This window comes from Leptosomus discolor, chromosome 2 (assembly GCF_034619465.1).
Source record: "Leptosomus discolor isolate bLepDis1 chromosome 2, bLepDis1.hap2, whole genome shotgun sequence".
Taxonomy (NCBI): Eukaryota; Metazoa; Chordata; class Aves; order Leptosomiformes; family Leptosomidae; genus Leptosomus; species Leptosomus discolor.
Window position 1 is genome coordinate 52,469,530 of NC_141392.1, and position 13,455 is coordinate 52,482,984.

The 13,455-nt window shown below is 46.0% G+C and overlaps 1 protein-coding gene across 1 annotated transcript in view; it reads left to right on the plus strand.

The window, feature by feature from the left end:
* Positions 1-12,503: 12,503 nt before the first annotated feature.
* The window catches only part of WTAP (WT1 associated protein), a 28,552-nt gene continuing 27,600 nt past the window's right edge, over positions 12,504-13,455 (plus strand). Inside the window, exon 1 of the mRNA XM_086482380.1 lies at positions 12,504-12,598. The gene's annotated coding sequence lies outside the window, so the exon portion shown is untranslated. The remainder of the gene's footprint in view (positions 12,599-13,455) is intronic.

Below are 13,455 nucleotides of genomic sequence, written 5' to 3' on the forward strand. Positions count from 1 at the left end.
CAGTAATACATACCCCATTCGTTGCTCCAGCTCCCTCAGCCAATATTACTCTGGGTTTGATAACCTGATGTGGGGCCATTGCCTACACAGATCGGAGAGCTATGGCTTGCACTTTTTCAGATTGAACTTCAACTCGATGTTGGTTTCGTGACACCAATAACGCTGTTCCAATGCTGTCTCCTCTAGATAAGGCATGGGTATTTGTTGAAGACACCTGAAATACAAGAACTCGAGAATCTGGTATCAATAGAGAGTGTAACGTAAGAGCAGAAGTTGGTGTACAGAACCATATGGCATTTTTAGGGGTTATTATATGAATCTTCACGTCTAGGCTAATAGGTCATGGTCCCACCATGCAATCCATCGGTGTAAACAATTCTATTTCCCCTGTAGTTAATATTTTGGGAGAGAATGGGTTGTTCAATTGTGCTATGTTGATTAGCGTATTTGGTGGGTTAGGCAAAAAAAAGCCCCGACACTGTAACCACAGCAGTGAATACATATTATCACCCCCTCCACAGCGGCAGGGGGCCCATGTAATCAACCTGCCAGGTGCTCAAGGCCCATTGACCACGTTTTATCTTTCCCCATGGTCTATACACTGCCCTTAAATGTAACAGTGTACAAATAGTACAATTCTGTGAATATGCTCTGTAAAGCAGATCTATCCCCTCCTTCCAGGGTTGTAAATCTTTGCTGATTTTTTTTTCTGTGTAACCATGCCTGCCCCTCCCTACAATCTACAGTCATTCTCCAAGTGCCACCACGTTTTCGAACAGGCCGAATAGGATCCAGCGATTTTAGGGGACCTGCCAAACCTCCATTTCTGCTGTTTTGGCATTTGCCAGGTAGTGCATTGCCTTGAGGTGGCAGATGGGGGTGGAGGGTGGGCATGGAGGTGGCGGTGGGGCCAGGGACAGTCAGCTTTTTTGTGTAGATGCTAACTTCTGCCATTGGCGAAACATTTCTGATGTTGTGATCCCATTTATTTCTGATCATGGGATACCGGCTCATACAAGATCATTCCACATTTGTTTCCTTGTCACCCGTGATGTAACTCCTTTCAGTTTTCCTGGCTTTCCTTTATTCACCATCCAAACAGATGGTCCTGAAATTACAGCCCCAATTTCCCTCAAGGTAGCTGCTAGGGTGCCTATATTACCCGTAGCATTTGTCACTGCTGGTATAATCAAGGGTTTTAGTGAGGCGGGCGCTCCTCTCAAAAACTGCCTTTTGACACTTGTCGTTACTGCTACCTTGTCCAGATTGGATCCCACAACCAACGCATGAGCCATCCCCATCTGCCACACCCAATTAATACCTTCTTCCATTGTGCGCCACCTTCTGAGGGACAACGCTCATTTGACAGCTTCTGCATGTGCTGTTAAAACTGCTGCGCTCAACCATCGATACAGCGTAGGTGCAATAATGTCTCGCCCTTCAGGACCTCTGACATTTTGCAACTGAGCATATCCTTGTTGTATCTGATGATCATTTGCTATAGGGCTTAAAAAATCTTTTTCACCTGCTGGTAAATGAATAGATGCAGCTCCACTATCCCAAGCTCGCAAAATCCATGCCAGTATGCCTTCCCCGCTCTTCTGCAGATACATCTCTAAGAATTCCCTTAACTCTTTAGGAGTGTAAGTATGAGTGATCTGCACTCCCCCAACAGCTTGTTCCTGCTGCCCCATCATTTGTATGGGGGTTGTGCTTCCACCTCCTCCCTGCCTTTTAGGTCCAGATCAAATTCAAACTCAATCTCAGAGTCTGAGGATTCACTCTGAATATTTCCATCCCATTCCTCAGGATCCCATGACTGTTCTGTGATGAGAGCACGAACTTGGGAAATCGAAACCTTGCTTTTTCCATATTTGTCCCTTTGTTTATTAGCGATACGTGCTGCCAACTGCTCTATATGATCTTGCAGCTTATTGCACCGCTCTGCTTGCAGAGCAACTACTTCTTGCGTGATCAGCTTTGCATTTTGTAAAGTCCAGACTTCCTTTTCCAATTCTCTCATTTTACTCTGTAATGCAACACCTTCACAGTGAAGAGCTCTAAGACCAGTAGCTAACAACCATCCCAACCTCCCCGCTAATTTGCGAGAAGTTTTCGATGCTGCTTTCCATGGCAACCTGTGCATAGCTGTTTCAATTGCCTGGAGGCAACCACTGCCCCATCATCTATTTCAGGCCATGCTTCTGGCAGAGCAAATTTAGCCAGGAAAGCACTGATGGGGGTCCAGTCCTCAGTACCACACCATCCCGGAATAAAGGGAATCGCCGTTGTGTCCTCCCCAGTCCCTGACTTCTTTTTCAGCCATGGCAGGGCTGTTCCTGGATCCTGCCAACTACGCCAAATGTGTGAGCTGACACAGGTAGGATGCAGGAACAACCACAAAACCACAGATGAAATGCAAAGAGCAAATTTATTCTCCTTACCTCGTGAAATGGGAGATCTCCACAGCAGGACCTGGGGAGGGGGGGACGCAGGCACCAGCAGGCTCCGTCTATGCTGGAGGGAGAGATTTCGAACCTGCTGCTTTCGCCGGTATATCAGCGATTTTTCGCAGGCGTAGTTTTCCACTGTGCTTTGATCTTTCCCATGGCAGGGCAGGAATCCCAAGCATGTTTGATAGGGTGTCTCTGAGTCCATCACAGGCCTATGTGATCTAAACACAGATGTCCTACTTGTCAACCACACAAGACTAAACAACAATTAGTATGATATATACACTCCAGCTGCAAGTCACTTAGGCATGTTTACAATCCTCGCCAGTCTTCTGTTATTTTCCCACACATGCAAAATTGCCTGTCATTGTTTGATCCGCTTACTTCCACACACCCTCTTTTTTAATATAACAGAAGCCTAACGTGTGTGTATACTGATATTATATATTAGCATAGGCAGTGCTACGACACTGGCCCAAGAGCTGTTCCTGTCTGACCTGCACAAAGAGGCAACCAGGGTACTACTCCCAGGCTGCCTCCACGGGAGGCAGATGCTGCAAGTGGAAACCTAACATAGCTGAGAGGGGCCTGGTGCTGGGAGCAGGAGCTCCCTGGCAGCCAGAGAGGCAGAGGGTGGAAGGAGAGGAGGTGGCAGCAGCAATGGCTGCTTTCCTTAGCAGGGCAGGCAGGCAGAAATGTTCCTCTATGGGGAAATGTAGCTGGGAAGCCTAGAGATGTGGAGTGGAGAGCAACAACATTAAGACATTTGGAGGAAGAAGGGACAGAATAAGGGGAGGAACCAAAGGCATAAGCCAAAGAAAGTAACAGCAGTAAAAAACCACATTTGATAGATGGGCTGAAATCACTTGTCTATCTCACAGCCTAGATCTTCAGTCCTTACTCTGTCGTGTGCCAAGTCCTGTGCTGACTCATTCGCAGAACAGATACTGGGCCTAAAGGACATCCCAGCCAAAGCACCCCATTGAAGTTGCAACTGAAAGCCAAGAAGATGTTTAGGAAACGTGTGTCGCTCCTACCTTAGCTAAAGTACCAACAAAGTTGGGAGATATTTTTTTTTAATCTGTGTAGTAAAATTTAGTAGAATTTTGGGGTGGGGTGAGGTCATAAAGAAGTACAAATGAAGATCTAGAAAAACACATAGCATGTGATGACAAACACTGACGAACGTACATAGCAGTGGATGCACCAATACACTTGTGACCACATTCTGCCTGTTGGCTAATCTGACCTCTGTGGTAATAGATCTGCATGCATGTATCTGAACCCTCTGTGTGGAAACACTGAGCAACAGGAGCAAAACAATACCCAAGCTGGATTCCTCTGGCTCTTACCAGTCATTATTCTTGCTTTACAACGCAAAAAGCTACAGCATTACTAGATAGGAAAAAAACCCCACTTCGGCTATGGAAAGCAAGACTGTTAGTCTAGATTTCACCAATAACTCTGTTAAACCATGCTGGTCAGAGTAACTCCAACACTCAAAATGGGTTTTTGCTTTTAGATATTTCAGTCTGACTGAAGGATAAGGCCAAAGGAGGAGGGATACGTGTGCCATAAGATCTATTCAATTACTGTGGGGTTTCCAGCTTTTGGCAGGAGAAGAATCCACTCAGATATCTTCGGGAAAGGAAATCTCTGGAAAATTCCGTAGGCAGCCGAATCCTTAAGTGGGCTAATCTACCAGTCTCCTAAGGATGCATTAATAGGCAACTGGCATGTGCTATAGCTTTTCTTTAATGATTGTGTGTGCTCAGGGCAGCTGATAACATTATCAAAAACCTCAAATTAAATCTGGATGGGAAAAACATGTTCAGTGTCTTTTCAAAAGACTCAAGAGTAAGTAATTAGTAGATCTACTGTACAAGCAACACTTAGGAATATAGGATTTATACAACACAGAGTGATTGTTTTAGAAAAATACTGTACAGCTCCTGAGCAACCCTATGTGACTGGATGTAGCCCCTGCACCTTTTCAAAATTCAGTAGGGAATGAGTAATATAGCTTTATGAGGGCAAGACCAAGTAACATAGTTTATCAAGTGTACCATACACCAATACGTCATTCTTAATGTAATATTTGACTGATTACAACTTAAGGTCACCAATGCAAATACAAAATCAATAATGTAAGATGAGCTTAGATTAACACTGAATGTTAGATGTGTGCAAAGTCCAAAAATGACAGTATACCTGAGGTAAGCCTTACAGACAGCATTCCCTTGTATTTAAAACTTTACAAGTATCCTCATGAATACTGAATAGAACATAAAGTGAGGCTTCACCCGCTTCCCTCCTCACACTTCACTTTTAATCCACTAGGAGACGGAGAGTTTGAATGTGAAGCAGCCTTAAGGACTTCAGGCCAGCTCACCCCAAAAAGCCAACCTGCTGCACCTTTGCTCTCAGCCCCAAACAGCAGAACTTTTTTGCAACTCAACACGAGTGACGGACAAGGCTGCAATGCTGGGCCACCCTGACAGAGATGAATGAGTTTTATCTTGCTAGCTTTATCAGACTTGCAGTATCCTATTTAACTCTGCTTGGACAGTGTCCAGGATTGAGATCCAAATGGATAAAAGGGACATGTAAGGAACAAAATAACGTAGCAATTGCACAAAGGCAAATAATTATGAAACGTGTGTGGTACAGGTCGAAGTTAAGTTATTTAAATGTAGAAAAGAACCTATTAAACGTGACTAGGCAGCTCTGCTTTTAAATTCCGTGTAGTTAATGAGCAGCATAATACTCAATAGCAAACTACTGCCCTATGCTGGTACATTTTACCCTTTCTTGGAAATCTAAGCTCTGGGAAGTTAAGTCAGTCATTAAAATTAGGACATCAATTCAGAACAGACAGCTTACTTGCTATCAGTAAAAGAGTAAAGCTATGTTGTACAAAGTTTATTTATTACCTTTCTATGAACACAATGAAATGGACTTGTGCCTTATCTGAAATACTCAAAGTGCAAAGATTTTGGCATTTTCATTTGGTAATGGTGGCTCAGATTTCTTAGAAATAGGCTAAAATTTAGAGTATTTCAGTGTTCACTAATTTACTCTTCTGCTAAAAAATGTTTCCTAAATTTAACCTTCGCAGAGATCAGCAATGCTCTCAAGGTGTGAAATCCTTGCTTTATACCACAAATCTGATACTTGGTCGGTGAATATTTACAAAAATAGTTTTCTTGAGGTGCAAGTTTGGTAAAAACTAAGCTGCACCTCTTATATGCAAAAAAATTGCAAGGAACAATTAGTTTAAATTAGTAAATCTTGATACAAGATCATGCCATAATTTTCAAAAGCTTAATTTTTACAACTTCCCTGTAACAGTAAATTCTTCAGTCTTTAAAATCTTATATACAAATAATGGTACTAATATCTGCTTTGTCGAGATCCTTACCAAAAAAAAAAAATGCACATTGGATTCCTCGGGGAAGGAGATGTGGCTCCTTTCTTTTCCCGCTGGTGTTGCCTTGCATCATTCCATATTGCACAGCCAGAAGAAAATGGTGTGCTCCTCTGGTCACTCACGGAGATACAATATTATTCACATACTCATCGGTGTTCAGTTGATCTGCAGCTGTGTGGAAACACTGACGGCAATGAAATAAGCACATGTCAATGTGTTCCCATGATCAAGACGTAAGTTTGAATCAGAAGTGATCCATCTTTGTATCTTATCGAACTGGCCCTTTGCTGTAGGATAGGGTACTTATGATACTTAAATTTAATGTCAAATAATTGGCCAACATTTGGGACTTTTGTTACTAACAGTGGTAAGAGTATTCTGCCTGCCCTTAATTCTCTTTTGTTTTTTATTCTTTGCCGGCAGCATGGAACACACCTGACTGCTTTTGTAGCAGTGTGTTTTAAAACCAGCATCTTGAAAGACAGGAGTCAAACCTTGCCGCAGTAATCATGTAAGACGCCTCATAATCCTTGATACTTATGGGATCCATAGTTCTCATCAGAAAGCATTTGAGAGGCATTGACCCTTTAGATACAGGTTTTCTGTGCTTTGTCTGTGTTTGAAATCACTTTTCTTCCTGGTAGGGAATAGGAATTGTTCTTCAGTTGGCCTAAGGAAAAAGCCAGCTTTTTGCTCTTTAACAAAGGGACAGCAAAGTCACCCTTTTTTCTCTTCTTAAAAAAAATTAAATCAGCTACCAAAACAAGTAGCTCGACAACAAGCATATTTCCTGAAACCCAGAGCCTTTTTCACTTGGGAAGGATCTGAGGAAGCCTTTTGCTTTCTCCACATACTTGACATTGTGTCAGGATATACACGGCACTCAGGCTTGCTGAGTGCCTTTAGTACCTTAAGGCCTCTTCTCAGGTCTAGTAAGACAATTAATTTCTTTTCCAAGTTCCCTTAGCAGTGGACTGACAGTTGTCTATGGGTAGGTTCAGCACCTAAGGTATATCTCAAAGGACAAACTGTTTTCTCAGTGAGGATGAGATTTACATTTTCTGAAATTCCTCAACCTCAAACTCCAGCCTGACTGAATGCGTCCTTGGAAATCAAGTTCCTGATAGGCAAAAAATGTTCTTGGCTGTGTTAAGAACAATCTCTGTTTTTCTTTAATATATTTTTGTCAGGGAAAGTTTATAATCTAATCAGCATTAAAAAAAAATACTGTGTTCCCCTCAGTCAGAAAACCTTTGCATTATTAAAACTACCACAGCTTTTCTATGCTTAAAAAAGATATAGTAAATACCTGGGTTTATATCGTTAGCAGCTATATGCACACCTGTACTTCAAATGCAATCTTCAAACTTATCAAGCATCCCCAAACTGAATTTATCTTGAGTCACCATTTGGCTGCAATTGTATCTTGACTGATTATCAGTGAGGGCATGTCTTCAGGAGAGGCTCTGGAGTTCACTCACTGGTGTGGTCAGCCCCTAACAGGAACAAAATTCCTGACCACTAGGTTGCACACACCAATTCACAGGTGTGTGGTAGCATCGCAATGCCGCCATCTGGGACACGAGTTCCAAATCAAATTGTCTCTGTGGAGCTGTACATTACTGTACTGCTGATTATATATGCTTTCATGGAGTCTTATATGTATATGTAAATTGTAAAAAACTGGTAGTTAAAAGAGAAGTCCTGATAAGAGCTTTCTGAAGAAGTTTAATTACTTCTTGCTTTAAAAATAGAAGAAAAAGATGTGATAATTCCACTAAGACCCTTAAAAAGGTCTTATCAGGGGATATAAAGAAAGCATTAAGCCTGCAGCCTAGTATTCAGGAAGCTTCTTTAAGAGAGGGAGTTCCTTGATGTCAAATTTGGGCTTTTTGCTGCCCAGATCTTTATCTAGTAGTTACCTGAAGGACTTCTCTGTATCACTTTCTTCTCATGCAGCAATCCATACATTATATCTTTCCCCAACACCTGTAGGCTACAGCAGTCTTTTCTAGTGCCCCCCCCCCCGCCCCGAGCTCAGTCTCAGTTCCAGCAGCAGATGTACTGTGGTTTTGCCTTCCTCCACCTCATGTCCTTGCAAGTCAAGGATAACCTTTGCAAGAGCTGATTAGCCTTTCTCTAGTTCCTGAAACCCAGAACTGAGCAGGTAAAAACAATTACAAGCCTTGAGTTAATGGATAATTAAGTTAATGAACAATACATTGTCATTCAAGTAACTTAAAACTGAGTGAGACAACACAAACAGATTTAAAACAAAATGAGAACTCTTTCCATTAATATCTCCTGAGCAGACCCTCAGTGTGAAACACTAGGAGGAGGATAGGCAGTGGTGTGGGAACACAGGGGGCTTGCTCTAACACCAAATGACGGTCTCGTCAGGACATTCTTCCCCTTTTTTTATTCAACTTTTCCATCAAAGCCAAACGTAGAAGAGAGTCCAACAATTTTAACATATACTTCAGATCACCTCTTAAACAACAGGAGAGATACAAACACAATATACTTAATGAAAGCGCAGTGGTTAATTTCACCTTAAACATATTTATTTGTGTTTAATTATGGCAAGATGTCCTGCCCACACATTAAATAATCTGGTTCCTATTTCACCTTATCATTATAGATGAATGAAAATATGAGTTTTGCTTTTTTGTTGGTCCTTGGACAGATTGTTATGTGTCCTCTCATCTGAGGACAAGCGATAGTGCTGGGGGTTATGCTAGCACCTATTATTTGAAAAGCAAATGTACTCCAGTTTTCATGCTGTAAACACAACTCAGGTGCAGGTGTCAACATGTTTATTCCAGTAGCACCGAAAAGTCCCAGGTTAGTTCTCAATGCGTTAGGTGATGTGCAAACAGAATAAAAGGCTATTTCAGTTAAACGTCCTCTTCCTGTAGCCTGAAGAACCAGGCCTGTAGCAAAGGCCTAACTGCTTCCAACCCTTATCTATTATTTATTTTAAAGAAAGAGATTACCATTTGTCAAGAAGACAGCTAAACCTTGAAACTACATCGTAAATAATGGTAGAAAGAAAACAATTCAGTAACTGATCACTTCAAGGCCTATATGTAAGTCAAAACATGGGCTTAGATGTGGGAAGGAGGTGCCTCCAGGAGCATCCTTATCCTCCTCAGGAATGGGGCAAACAGCTAATCAGCAGATTGGTGCCCTGAGACCACTCGATACCTTAAAAGGATAATGTGAGGAAGGGTATTCTGCTGCCCACGACCACCAGAGACCACCAAAGACGCCCGGGCATGCGCAGAAGGGACTGCTGACCTTGCAAAATAGAACACTCGCGACTGGATAAGAATAATTGGTCTAATTACAATTAGATAGGTGGAACCTGTGCCTTTGTGTGTATAAATGACTGACAAAGGTGTCCAATGGTGTGCTGGATCTTTGGTGAAATGCCCCTAGTGCCCGGCACTGAATAAAGCAATATCTCCTCTCTAAACTTTGATAGTTTCGAGAGTGTCTTTATTTCAGTTAACAGTCACAAAAGTATCAGAGGACTGGTTAACGAATTGCTGCTCTTATTTTCTCACACAAAAATTAAGTGTAGGCTGATAATACACGTGTTTATTTGAAGGGACAGAAGGAAGGCAGGCCAGAATATAAAGCTCTGCAGACTGATTCTGCTTACCTCTAGGTGTCTCTGGCTGGCTGCCTCTTGCTCAGCTAGCATGTTTCCCACAAATGTAATCTACACTTGTAAAGACAAATTTAAAATAACTAAGTGTTGACAAAGGGTAAAAAATGCAGGAATGTTTTTTACATGCTTATGAACAGGCACTAGTGGAAGGTTTACTGTTCCACAGTGTATCTGAGCTAGACCTTTATCCGTACTATTAAACAGACAGAAGGAGGGCCTGGTTTCTGAACATAACAAAAAATAGCCAAACTCCAGGCAAATATTACAAGGTCTTTAAATCACCACCGACATACAGAAAATGTTAGGTAATTTATATACAGAATAGAAATACTCAGAATAGAAGCAGCCCTGAGCATATCTTTGCATCTCTTTTATATGGAAAAAGTTTAAATTTCTTGTCCTGCTTGGCTTATATGCATTTTTAGTATTGTAATGTTTACATTTGCACATGGGGAACTCAAGTCAATTTGCTACATTAATGTTCACATTAAGGGCTACTCTGGTATTTCAGCACCTCTTCCATGCTGCCATATCCTGTGATGGCTTCATCTGTTAATCAGTACCTTGAATGCTTAAAACAACTACCTGCAAGGTATTTGTGGAGGAAAGCAGGAGCAGGAAACACCAAACAGTAATCACAGACTATCTTTTTCAGTTTAAAAATGAGGTAGGACTTCAAAGGAATTAATTCAAGCCCTCTGTCCTTGTGGTTGTGGTTTTGCTGATGACACAAAACAGGGAGGCGTGGCTGATACACCAGAAGGCTGTGCTGCCATTCAGCAAGACCCGGACAGGGCAGAGAGCTGGGCAGAGATGAACCTGATGAGGTTCAAGTGCAAGTGCAGGGTCCTGCACCTGGGGAGGAATAACCACATGCACCAGTACAGGCTGTGGGTCAACCTGCTGGAGAGCAGCTCTGTGGAAAAAGACCTGGGAGTCCAGGTGGACAACAGGTTAACCATGAGCCAGCAATGTGCCCTTGTGGCCAAGAAGGCCAATGGTGTCCTGGGGTGCATTGAGAAGAGTGTGGCCAGCAGGTCGAGGAAGGTTCTCCTCCCCCTTTACTCTGCCCTGGTGAGGCCACATCTGGAGTCCTGTGTCCTGTTCTGGGCCCCTCAGTTAAGTGAGACAAAGAACTACTGGAGAGAGTCCAGCTGAGGGCTACAAAGATGATCAGGGGGCTGGAGCATCTCTCTTGGGAGGAAAGGCTGAGAGACCTCAGGCTCTTTAGCCTGGAGAGGAGAAGGCTGAGAGGGCACCTTATCAATGCTTATAAAGGGTGGGTGTCAGGAGGATGGGGCCAGGCTCTTTTCAGTGGTGCCTACTGACAGGACAAGGGGCAACAAGCACAAACTGGAACACACAAACTTCCACCTGAACATGAGGAAAAACTTCTTTACTCTGTGGGTGGCAGAGCACTGGAACAGGCTGCCCAGAGAGGCTGTGGAGTCTCCTTCTCTGGAGACATTCAAAACCCGCCTGGATGCAGTCCTGTGCGACCTGCTGTAGGCAGTCCTGCTCTGGCAGGGGAGTTGGACTAGATGATCTCCCTTCCAAACCCTAACATTCTGTGATTCCGTGTTGCTAATCACACAATCCTTACTCTTTTTTGGGTAACCACGTCAAATCACTTGTAGCGTGCCTTGGGTTTCAAAATGTTTCAAGTTCTCAATGAAAAATCCGTGTATTCATATATATATATGCCTCTGGATGAGGGGGCATGTACATTGGAATCTACTTTGTAGTGAATATATTCTTTCTGCTACCGGTAAGAACCATGAGACATTTCTGGAGTATCTTCAACAGTGATGTGGTGAGCGACAACCAGTTACACCGGTGCAGCCCAGCTGACAGACCACTTCAGCCTACTGCAGCTTTATTACTTTGCCAGCAAGAGGGGAAAGTATTCACTTTCCCTAACAGCATTGCTTGAGAAATCACAGATAGTAAGGCAGACAAACTCGATTTTAAAGTAGGAGCCCAGTGCTAGCCTACAATTAAGGGCAAACAGCATGCTTTCTTCTTTATTATTCCCGAACGCTGAAATGGATGTTTAACTTGAATTCATGCTTTTAATTGAAGCAGCTGGAATTTGACTCCCTTTTCTTTCATTGTCGATTGACGACACTGACTGGCACCGATCCCGCTGAGCTCGGTCTACCGGAATGAAAGCGTCCACTCCGCGGCCCGGCGGACGGGCAGAAAGCCCCAGAAGTGACGCCGCCAAGCCCGACGCCCATCTCCCACGTCATTAACGGCCTCGCGCAGTTTTCCTCTCCAGAGATGCCGTCTTTTCCGCCAGCCCTCCGAGAAGGGCAGCTTTTCCAGGAGACCCCCGGGGCTGCCGCTCCCCGGCAGCCGGTTCCACGGGCGAGGCCGCGGCGGAGGAACAGGCGCGCACACACCCCGCGCTCCCGCCAGAGGCGAACCCGCTCCCGCCGTCTCTCGCGGCGGCGGCGCCCCCCGCCGGCCAGTGACCGAGCAGGGCCCGTATCCTTCCGCCCGCCCCAGCATTCCCCGCGTACCGCTGCCCCGCCCCTCCCTCTGCTTGTTTAACAAACAAGCTTTAAATCGACGTTCAAATCACAAGGGAGCCGTCGCACCGGCGGGGCAGGGGCGCTCCGACGCCGCCCTCCGGCGGGACGGGGGCCCCGCGCCCCCGTGCCCCGCCACAGCGCACCACTGCAGCGGCTCCCGCCGCCCCGCGCTAGCTGCGCGCGCAGCCCCCCCCCGCCCCGACCATAGTGGGCGGCCCATGGGCGGAGCGGCCGGGCGCTCATTTCCTCCTTGGGCGCCATTTTGTAGCGCAGAGAATCCGCAAATAAAGAGCGGGCGGGAGCGGCGCGCGAGGGAGCCCGGGCGGGGGGGGGTGCGGCGGCGACCACCCCAGCTCTGGAGCGGCGGTCCCCGTAGAGCTGGTTGCGGGCGCAGAGGTGGCGGCAGGCCTGAGCGGTGGCGGCGTTTCGCCCTCGATGTGACGGGTGCGGCCCAGGCAACCAGTGTGCTGGGAGAGCGAGGCCTCCGCACCGCGGGCGGGAGGTGAGTGGCCGCGCGAGCGCTCCTCCCCGCCGCCGAGCCCCGCCGCCCTGGAACCGCCGTCTTCCCCCTCACGGGAGGCAGCGGGGCCCGCGGGAGGGACTGGGCGCCTCGCGGTCCCGGGGCGCCAAACCCCGGCGGCGGCTTCTGTCCCTCACCTCGAGCGGGGGGAGGAGCGGAAGCACTTAGAGCCATTTTGTGCGAGGCCCCGAGCCCGGCATGGCTGCTCGGCTGGGATCCTCCTCCCCGAGTCCTCGGCAGTCGCCACGCCCGGGCACGGCCGTCGCCGTCCCCCCCCGGGGCGCGGGAGACGCGTTTCTCTCATCCCTCGTTGCAGACGAGCGAGGGCGGCCGGGCGGGGCGGGCAGTGGCAGAGCTCGGGGGGGGGGGGGGGCGGTGGCGGCAGCGGGGTCTGTCAGACGGCTGCGGCGAGGCAGCCGGTCAGCGGCCTGCGGCGCGCCTGGACCGCCGCCGGCGGGGGCTGCGCGGGGGTGGGGGCGGGCGCGGGAGCAGGCTCCAGGTAGCGGTCGCTCCGGCGAGTGTGAGGTCTGCCCCGTCAAAGTGCTATTTTAAAGCTTTTTTTTTTTTTTTTTCATATTTCGTAAGCCTGGAGCCTGTGCCGGGGTTTTCCCCACGGGACTTTTTTTTTTTTTTTTTTCATATCGTTAAAATACCTGGCAGTTACTTCAGGTGTAACTAGTAAAGCAGCATGTCTGATGTTATTTAATTACTTTGTTTCTTAGGTGTTTTTTTAATCCTTAAATCGTGTGTTTTCTAAACGTTGTAGTAAAAGATGTACAGACTAGTGGAGTTCCCAAAATTAAAATGCATTTTCCTCATTTCGCCTCTTTTCATATTTA